General features: G+C 31.6%; 1 pseudogene; it reads right to left on the bottom strand.

Annotated features, from left to right (window-relative positions):
- Positions 1-536: 536 nt before the first annotated feature.
- On the bottom strand, positions 537-1,730 carry LOC129285343 (V-type proton ATPase subunit d1-like; annotated as a pseudogene).
- Positions 1,731-9,020: the final 7,290 nt, after the last annotated feature.

The following is a 9,020-nucleotide window of genomic DNA, read 5'->3' as shown; positions in this document are numbered from 1 at the left end:
AGGTGATGTTGTTAAAAGCTTCATAGATGAAGGATCTTTAGGTTCAGTAGGACATTCTTTCTTAATGAAATCATGCTCACAATTGCTCTGCTAAACAAAAACAATTAGCAATCATTTGTCTTATGAGCAGCTTTTGGCTTTACAACCTTCTTTATGACCTTCTTCTTTAGACTTCAAACCACTAGTTGTCTTAGCAGTGGCTATTTCTTCTTGCTTCTTTTTTTTAAGATTCTTACCTTCATTGCTGTTAAGCTGATCATCTTGAGTAGGTTTATTGTTAGTTTCTTCTTTCTTAACATTTTTATTGTTTTTCTCATTTTTGACATCTCCAAGCAGTCTTGATGCAGCTGATTCTCTCTTCTTGTCCATTTTTCTAAATTAAATGTAAGAAGAAAATCAAAAAGCATAGTTAGGAAAATGGATAGTGAGAATAAAAAGAGGTAGGATGACATGCAGAAGATGAAGAATTTGTTTGCTCACCTTTGCATGCTTCCTTGCTATCTCTTGACTTTATTACAATAAAAAATAATTAGGTTCTAAATCCACATTAGGTTCCAAATCCCCTACTCCCTTAACCTCATATATGTCAAAAACATAGCATTATGGAGTTGCCAAATAGACAAAATAGGGCAGTTCAGAATAGAGCAAGACTTACGCAGACAACGTGAAATTATTCCTTCAGGACCTATAAAAGATCCATTGGTGCTATTCCTTTACTAACTAATGCTTTACTGAAGCCGAAAATACTAGTACCTATAGGAAAAGTGACATACAAACCTGTTGCTCAAATGCTAAGTAAAGCCTCTTTTTGTCCTGCTCATAGAATGCCTTGTCAAGCATCTGGCTTTATCTGTACCATAATTTAGCAATGATAGATTGATAATGGGGATATTTTTCCTTAACTGCATGAACCTAAACCAGCAACCAAAACTGGGATCTCAAGCCCAAAACAACATCATAATTAAAGCCATTAAGTAGAAATATAAGGGTCTGTAGCCTACTATTATTATGATTAACAATACAAAGAATAGATACGGGAAGAGTGATTGTGAATTATACAAAGAAGGCCATGAAATCAATGGCCAAAATCAAGTACAAATTACAAATGGAAAAGGAAAAAAGAATCACAGAACATTCTACTTAGATCCACCAATGAAACTACACAAATCATCACCTAATTGAGATGCAAGATATACCAAGTCAATGTCTTCATAGATGGTAAGCTCCTCATGACCATAAGGGAACCTAATCAAGTCAGCCATTAGCTAAAAAAATCATTCCCAAGCAATATATATACTTTTATTTTCAACAACAAAATTAGATCAGAACTTACAGCAAACCAAAATTAGAGCACACTTTCCTACAATTATCTCTAGTGAGTTTGGTACCAATGCTTCCAATATTGGAAAGTAAAAAACATCAAAATTAGTAATAAAAATATCTAAAGTGATAAAAATTAAGCAAAACCCTAACTTCAATTTCCTATTTATGGAAATATTCACAACCCTTCTATCAGCCTTAAAAGCTAAAAGGTCAGACATGATTTCAGCTATGGCACCACCAAGTTTCTATCTAAATACAATATTAAAATTCATTAAACCATAAAAAATGGGAAAAGAGGGAACACGTGTATAAAGTGTTGAAAAAAGGTCTTGTGCATTCACTTGACAAAATTTGTAAAAGTCTTTGAGATATGCCTTATAAAGAGTGTTCCTCATTATTTCAAAGTTCATATCATCCAAGTCCTAGAAAGAAATCATAGATAAGAGTTAACAAAAATCTATAAAAGTCCATGAGCATGCATCTAGAAAATTGCCAGCTCCGTAATGATATATAAAGCAATGTGGATGAAGCTCAAGATTGAGCTTGCTTTATTTTAATTGAATGCGCTTAAATTAGTTCAACACGTTTATAAACCTATACATATGCATGTAATTTTTAGAAAAATGTCAAGATGTAGAGTTTTCATCAATACAAGGGCCAAGAGAAAGCTGTTAGAAATTTCTTGACCATCTTATTGAAGTAAAACTACATTTATTACAACATATGAGATGTGAAGAAGGTGATCTAGAATATAAAGAATATTCCTAATTTTGCCATGGACCTAAAATCTCTTAAAAAATTTAAGAGCAATAAGAATTTAGGTAGCAATATTAACACCGAAAGAAGTCATAGGGAGCAAGAAAAATATTGGTAGGCAAACAGAGAAAAATGGGGGAGGAAAAATTTTTAAGTTGAGTTAGGCATCTATCTGACTTGCCTTTATACCCTAATTTCATGGCATAATAAAGTCAGAGGACACAGAACTCTAATTAGTCCAAATCAAGAAGTGAATTAGTGTAATTATGAGATATATAACCCATACAAAGCTATACTCTCTTGCATCACTCTCTTTGAATACATGAATGCATCAATGAAGATCTAAAGGCAATTCTAACAAACCAACCCAAAAATAAAATAAAAATGCAAAAATAACTAACTTGTTAGTTTAGACAACTTTACATAGCCCCTGCTTAATGGAACACAAATTTAGTTTTAAATTGCTTAGCTTTAATTCAACCTTAATTATTTCAGCATCAAGCAAATTACTTTCTGTGTTAAATTAACCAAGCAGGTGTGGCAAATATGCGCTTGAGGAGTCAATCCTCACTAGTTTCTCAAGATTATGCCTCCCAATGAGCATACAACTCTGATTCTTAAGGGTAGCCTACAAAATCATTGTCAAAGCTGTAAGGAAGTTGTAGTTGAAAGAACATAGAATACAAGACAACAGTGTTCAAGGATCTAATGACCTAAATAGATTAAAAGCTAAAAGTTAGATTTAATTAGCATTGCAAAGAAGAAATAGCCTACCAAAATTACTGACATTTACTTTAACATAGCTCTCAAATGGTTATGCACACCATGTGTATAACATGGCTCTCAAAATCTTGCAAATAGGATAAGGAATATAATTGCAGTAGTTTTCCATCATTGAGAGAAAAAAACACCTATAGGCATAATCCCACAATTAAGTCCAGACGAATGAAGTTAGTTCAACCCCAGTTTATGCCTATAAGTCAAAACTATAAAGGACCTACTATCAAAAATCTAAAAACATATATTCAAAGAATGTAAGAATAGGATGACCATAAGCATCATTTTAAATCCTTCGATTAGACTAAACTAATAGATGAATATGAAGATTGTATAGACTTTTAGAACTGATCATAAATTGTAACAAACAAAGCTAAGGTTTGTAGCAATCATGCGATGAAAGAATTAAACCCACAAGCACATATAGCTTCCATCATATTTTGACTATATGTTTAGATTTCTCCTCTTCCTTCACATTAACATTATTTTTCCCTATGCTGGATATGGAACCAGAAGGAGACTGCAAAAAGAAATTTCAATCACAAAGGGAACACACAAACTCGAGGAAACCACTAGGAGGAAAATTTAAACCATATCGCCCGTGTGAAAAAACCCTATGAGCATTATGGGAGCCTTAAATTAATCCTGACATGATATTGCCAAACCAAGACAAACTCAATGAAATGGATGGACGAGAGAGAGGAGACTTGCATCTGTAATGCACGGGTAACATGGTCGAGGGAGAAGAATAGGAGATGTGCATCAATGGAACAACATCTTAAGGGCTCGGCGATGATGTTTGTGTGAACAGGTCAGGCGATTTGCCTTGTTTTATCACCAAGCCCTGCCCGGGCAAATACATGGCACCATGAGCTTTTAACTATCGTGCGTTGTGGTCCTTATGGTCTTGATGAGGTTTGTCTAATAATGTAGAGAAAAAGGAGATGAGTGATGTATGGGCAACCTGGTCGCAGGAGAAGAACAGGGAAAGGGATGACTCTGCCTATAAAAAGCCATAGTCAAGGTGCTTGAGGTAAAGTAAAAGCAAACGCAAGAATTTTTATTTTCAAATAAACACCTCATTGCTGATTTATAGAGGATATTTTTGTCAAAACACTGTTCATTTACTAGTCATTAGACCATCCCAAATTGATATAGATTATAGATTTCCAGATCATTTTTGCTTAGAATTTTTATCCATTTTACTCTAATAATAAATTTACCTTAAATTATTTTTCACCCATTCACTTAATGCTAAAGTTGGGCCCTTTCACCCTACATTTGAATAAAACTATCCTAATTCATTTTGAGCACTCATTCCACATCCATTCAGCATTTTTTCTAGCCTCCACCCTTTTCCATTCTCTCTTAATTTTTCTTCATATTCTTCATCTCCATATCATATTTACTCCTCTATAACTCGTGATCCGACTATCCAAACTCTAATCCAACTCCACTATTCTTCTTCTCTCACATAACACTTCAAACCCTTATGCTTTATTTCTTGGTTTGGCTTCAAAATCCTTAAGGCGTTCATGAGTATGGTTGAGCCATGGTGGAACGATTGTGCTCAAGTGGATTCCAAGATGACTAAAGGCTAAATTTATAAGGAGTATTAAGAGAGAAGGATAAAATGTCTTGTGTGCAAAATTGTGCATTTGACATACCACAAGCCGAGTTGTACTTAAGGGAAACTAAGGTAGATTTTGATCACTTTACACCTAGCTAAGAAATTGATTAGGGATTTGTGCAAAATTATACAAGGACTTGGTTAATTGAATTGATTAGGAAGGCACACTTATACAAAATTGTGTAAGGGGTTTAAATTAGGTCAAGAGAGTAGAAGTTAACCTAAGCCTAATTAAGAAAAATAGACAAAGAATCTAGCATCTCATAACTCCTAAGACTTCACTTTAGAAGGGTTAGAATACTCACATTTTCATTTCACTAGTTAATTAGGTTTTTAATTAAATCTATCTATTTCGTTTAATTAGCTAAAATCAATAAACTCTTGGTTAGTTTAGCCTTTATTAGCCTTAGTTAGTCTCCTTAGTGAAGAATGATCTAGGTTGCCACCAGTACTATATTAATGTTAATTTAGCTATTTTGGAGTGTTAGTGACTCATTGTTCCAAAATTTAGCATTGTTGCTGAAGAGACATGGCTAGGTTTATTTAGGCTTGATTAATGTTTTGTTGCATTTGCATTTTTTTATTTTTGTGTTTTCTTTGTGATATTTCTTGATTTTTGTTAGCTTGGATTTCTAAAAGAGCATAAAAATGATTTTCTCTATTTCTCCAACTTCTTAAGTGAATTTCAAAAAATCATCTAAAGCTATTCTGTTAGAGATAAATTTTGAAATTTGGTAGTTTGAAATAATTTTGTGTTACTTTGATGTCTACCAAATTCCATGATTTTTGGACTTGTAATTTTCTTTGTGAACATATTTAAAATCAACAAGGTTAAACTGCTTGTTTTGAAGAAATCCAAAGCACTAAGGCAACTTCTGTGGTGCATATCTCTCCCCATACTTGTCCAAATTAGGTCATCTTTTGCTTATTGTACTCTTTTTATCTTAACTATTTATAGTTAAGTGTTTTCAGTTTTAGAGTCCCCAAAGTGTTGAAGCCTAATTTCAATGAATTACCTGGAAGTTTCTATCAAGTAAAAAGTTTTGAAATTTTAATATATTTTTGCCATGTATTTGCCCTATTTTTCTATAATTTGTTAGGTTAATTGGATGAATGGATTGATTTGGGGACGACATACAAGCTACAAGATAGGATAAACTTTCCAATATTCAACTACATGAGCATTCTTAAACTCTACTCATTTTAATTTTATTTCTGAACTTTGACTGGCTATTAATTGTGTTTTTCTTAGTTGTGATTTATGTTTTTTGTTTGTTTAGTTTAAAAAAATTTACTTCTTTTTGCAATTTCTTTTTTAAGTCTTTTTTCTTGCTTAAGTCCAAAGCAATTTTTTTTTGGATTAGTTTTAAGGTTTGTCTTTCTTTTGAGTGTTTCTTTTTCATTTCCTTTGTGTTTGATTTTGTTGAGTCATTGGTTTTTACAATTTCTCTTCCAGTACAATACCTGTGGGCATCTTAGGGAATAAGTTTCACTTGATCCTAAAATTAAAAGGACCTTACGGTGAATTAGAAGATAACAAAATTTACTTGGCTTAGATCCTAGCTGATATGTAAAATCCTAATTTCAATGGCTTAGGATAGCTTGGTATGCCTCAAGATTTTAATAATAAAGTGCAAAACTCAACCCAAAACCTTTTTCAACAAGGGGCTCAAAATGCTAATATGAGTATTGGACATAATGTATTATGACATTATGTTTAGTTTAAGTTTTAATAATGACAAATATAGATTAATTAAATATATACTTGCATGACATAATAAAACTTATATTTATTCCCAAGCATATTAATAGTTGGACTAACAACTTTGTTCATATTATATTACTAAAGGTTATCCAATATGAGTAAGCGTGAAGAGAAAGCCATTGTTATCATTAGCATGATTCACTCTAGAATAAATAATATAAAGATGAAGAGAAAAACGATCCAAGAAAAATTTAAGTGAATGAAGACATACAAGCTTGCATCAATCATAACCTTGATCTTGATAGGTATAATATCTTTAGACATTCTAATCTTTATGTGTTTTTGATGCATTTATTTTTAATTTTAATACGCATTTTTATTTTAAAATAAATGGTGAGATATAACCTTAATCTTATTTTTAATCAATTATATCTTACAAGATTTAAAAATTTTTTCTCTTAAATATTATTTGAAAACTAACTCCATAAGTTTCTTAAAAGTTATGTTTACTCAAAGTGGAGTTATGTTATTAATACTTGAAATTTATGATTTGAATTAAGAGTTTTTGAGATATTTTATTTTGACCTTTATTCAGTATTTTCTATATATCTCTTAATACAAAAATTCATTTATGTGAAACTTCTTTAATTTAAAAATAGATTTTTACATATTTTTAATACATCTATTTCAGTCAGAATGGATTTTATATGAAATTGTTATGATTTTTTAAAGTTGGTTATTAATGCATCTAGATCATCAAAAAATTATCCTTGACCTTTTCTCACCATTTTGATCATATCTCTCACAACACTTTCAATGTTCAAGTGGATCTTCTTTCATTGGAAACTAGTCATCTAGGGCTTTCCAACCATAAGCCATTTGGTTGATTTGGACTTACAATGAAGGAATTATGTCCATTAGAAATTGACCCATATTTTATTTTGAAACCGCATGTGTCCATTATTTCAGAATAAAAAGTCTTATTTTGATGTAATCTCACTTTTTCCAGTATAATCACACTTATTCTGGTGTAAGCATCAATTTTTATGCTCTGTCCTTCATGTTTAAAGTTCATAATCTTTGAAATTCATTTTATATCAATTCCTTTCATTCTCTAAGAGTTGTGTTAACTTTATAACCATTCTAAAATCATCTTAAACACAACTTTAGGTTGGATTAAGCTCTTATCAATTCATGCAAATCCTTTATACCTGTATAGTAACTTAAAACATCTTTACATATGAGTTCTTGCATATACCGGCACAAATAGCTTATACTGGTACAACTCTGAAGATTTATGCTTTGTTTTTCAATCTGTTTTTTGTGCAAATTGAAGCTCACTCATTTTTCATGTCTTTCATAATTTAAGTGATAGCTCCCATTTTCATCTATCTAGAAGCCTTCTAAACACATTCTCAGGTCAAATTAAACTTTTATTTAATCCTTGATTTTTCTTTATACCTGAATAGCATTCATTCATTTTGGTATAAACATGAAGAAATATGCTCTGTTTTTCATTCCACATCTTATAAGTTTTGAATCTCTCTTGTTACTAAATGTTTTCATAATCTATGTACTATGTTAATGTTCTTACCTATTTTATAATTCTTTTAAACATAACCTTGGGACAAATTAAACATTTCTTGATTATTTCAATATCCATATTCCCATTATTTTTTTTTGGTATTCATTGTTAATAGTAATATTGTCAAAGTGCCATTAAATGCGTAAGTGCCATTATATTTGCTCTTGGTTCCAACAAGTAAACATATATGAAAACTACCATTCTAATATCCTTTTTGGGTAACAATACCATTGCAAAGCTACAAACCTATATTTACATCTACAATGCTAAAGGTTGAAGAACAATAGAAAATTGATTGTGTCTGATGGATACTTTACAAGAAGCAAGAGAACTCTGCTAAAAGCACAGAATAGACTTATACTTTATGGAGAAGATAAGAAGAGAGAAGGAGGCTACTCCAACGGCAATATTAATGAGTCTAATAGATAACTTTAAATTCAAATATAAAGAAACTCACCTATGAAGATCGAAGTAGAGAAAAAGAGAAGAGAAGTGATTGTGCATAAGCTGTGTTATTCAATACTTTTGCTACTCTCTATTTTTTGTCTCCGATGTTATTGTACTTCAATATTTTTTCCTACTTAATGAGTGATTTTGTATTAGGATCACTTTATGATTAAATTCTCTTTATTATTTAATCTAAGTAGACTTAAGATTAGGGGATCTTAAGTAGGTGCTAAAATTACCTCTGGAAGGGGGAGAGAAACAAACTTGTAAGTCTAAGAGATTGTAAGTGGCTTCACAAGTGCCCAGATCAAACTTGTGGGATTTTTGTAAAGGAGAGTGACATAGACATTAAGTCTAAGATTGTATGTGGCTTCACAAGTGCTCGAATCTAACTTGTGGTTATAGTGGAAAATCTTAGGAGGTTTCTGCAAACTGGATGTAGGCCAAGTGGATTGGGTTGAACCAAGATAAATTCCCTTTGTATTACTCTTTATCTCTCTCATCTTCATTAGCTCTGCTTATCTTATTGACATTCATATTTCAAGTTTTTGTGATCAACAACTTTTGGTGAAAAATTAAAAGACATCGAATTCACCCCCTCTTGGGTAACCAACATATCTTATAGTGAGTATACTAAATGTAAATCAAGGGCAAGGTTGAGTTGTTCCTAATGGTAATAGAAATAGGAAGCCCTATAATAATGGGGTGAATGGCCATCAAGGAATTCAATTTAATAGAAAAGGAAAGGGATATTATAACCCCCTTGATGAAATCTCAATAACACAAGTGACTACACC

The sequence above is a fragment of the Prosopis cineraria genome, unplaced genomic scaffold (assembly GCF_029017545.1).
Source record: "Prosopis cineraria cultivar Desert tree isolate PC_DT_omini unplaced genomic scaffold, ASM2901754v1 PC11, whole genome shotgun sequence".
NCBI lineage: Eukaryota > Viridiplantae > Streptophyta > Magnoliopsida > Fabales > Fabaceae > Prosopis > Prosopis cineraria.
Note: the sequence above shows the minus strand (reverse complement) of the source record. Positions and strands in the feature narration are given on the sequence as shown.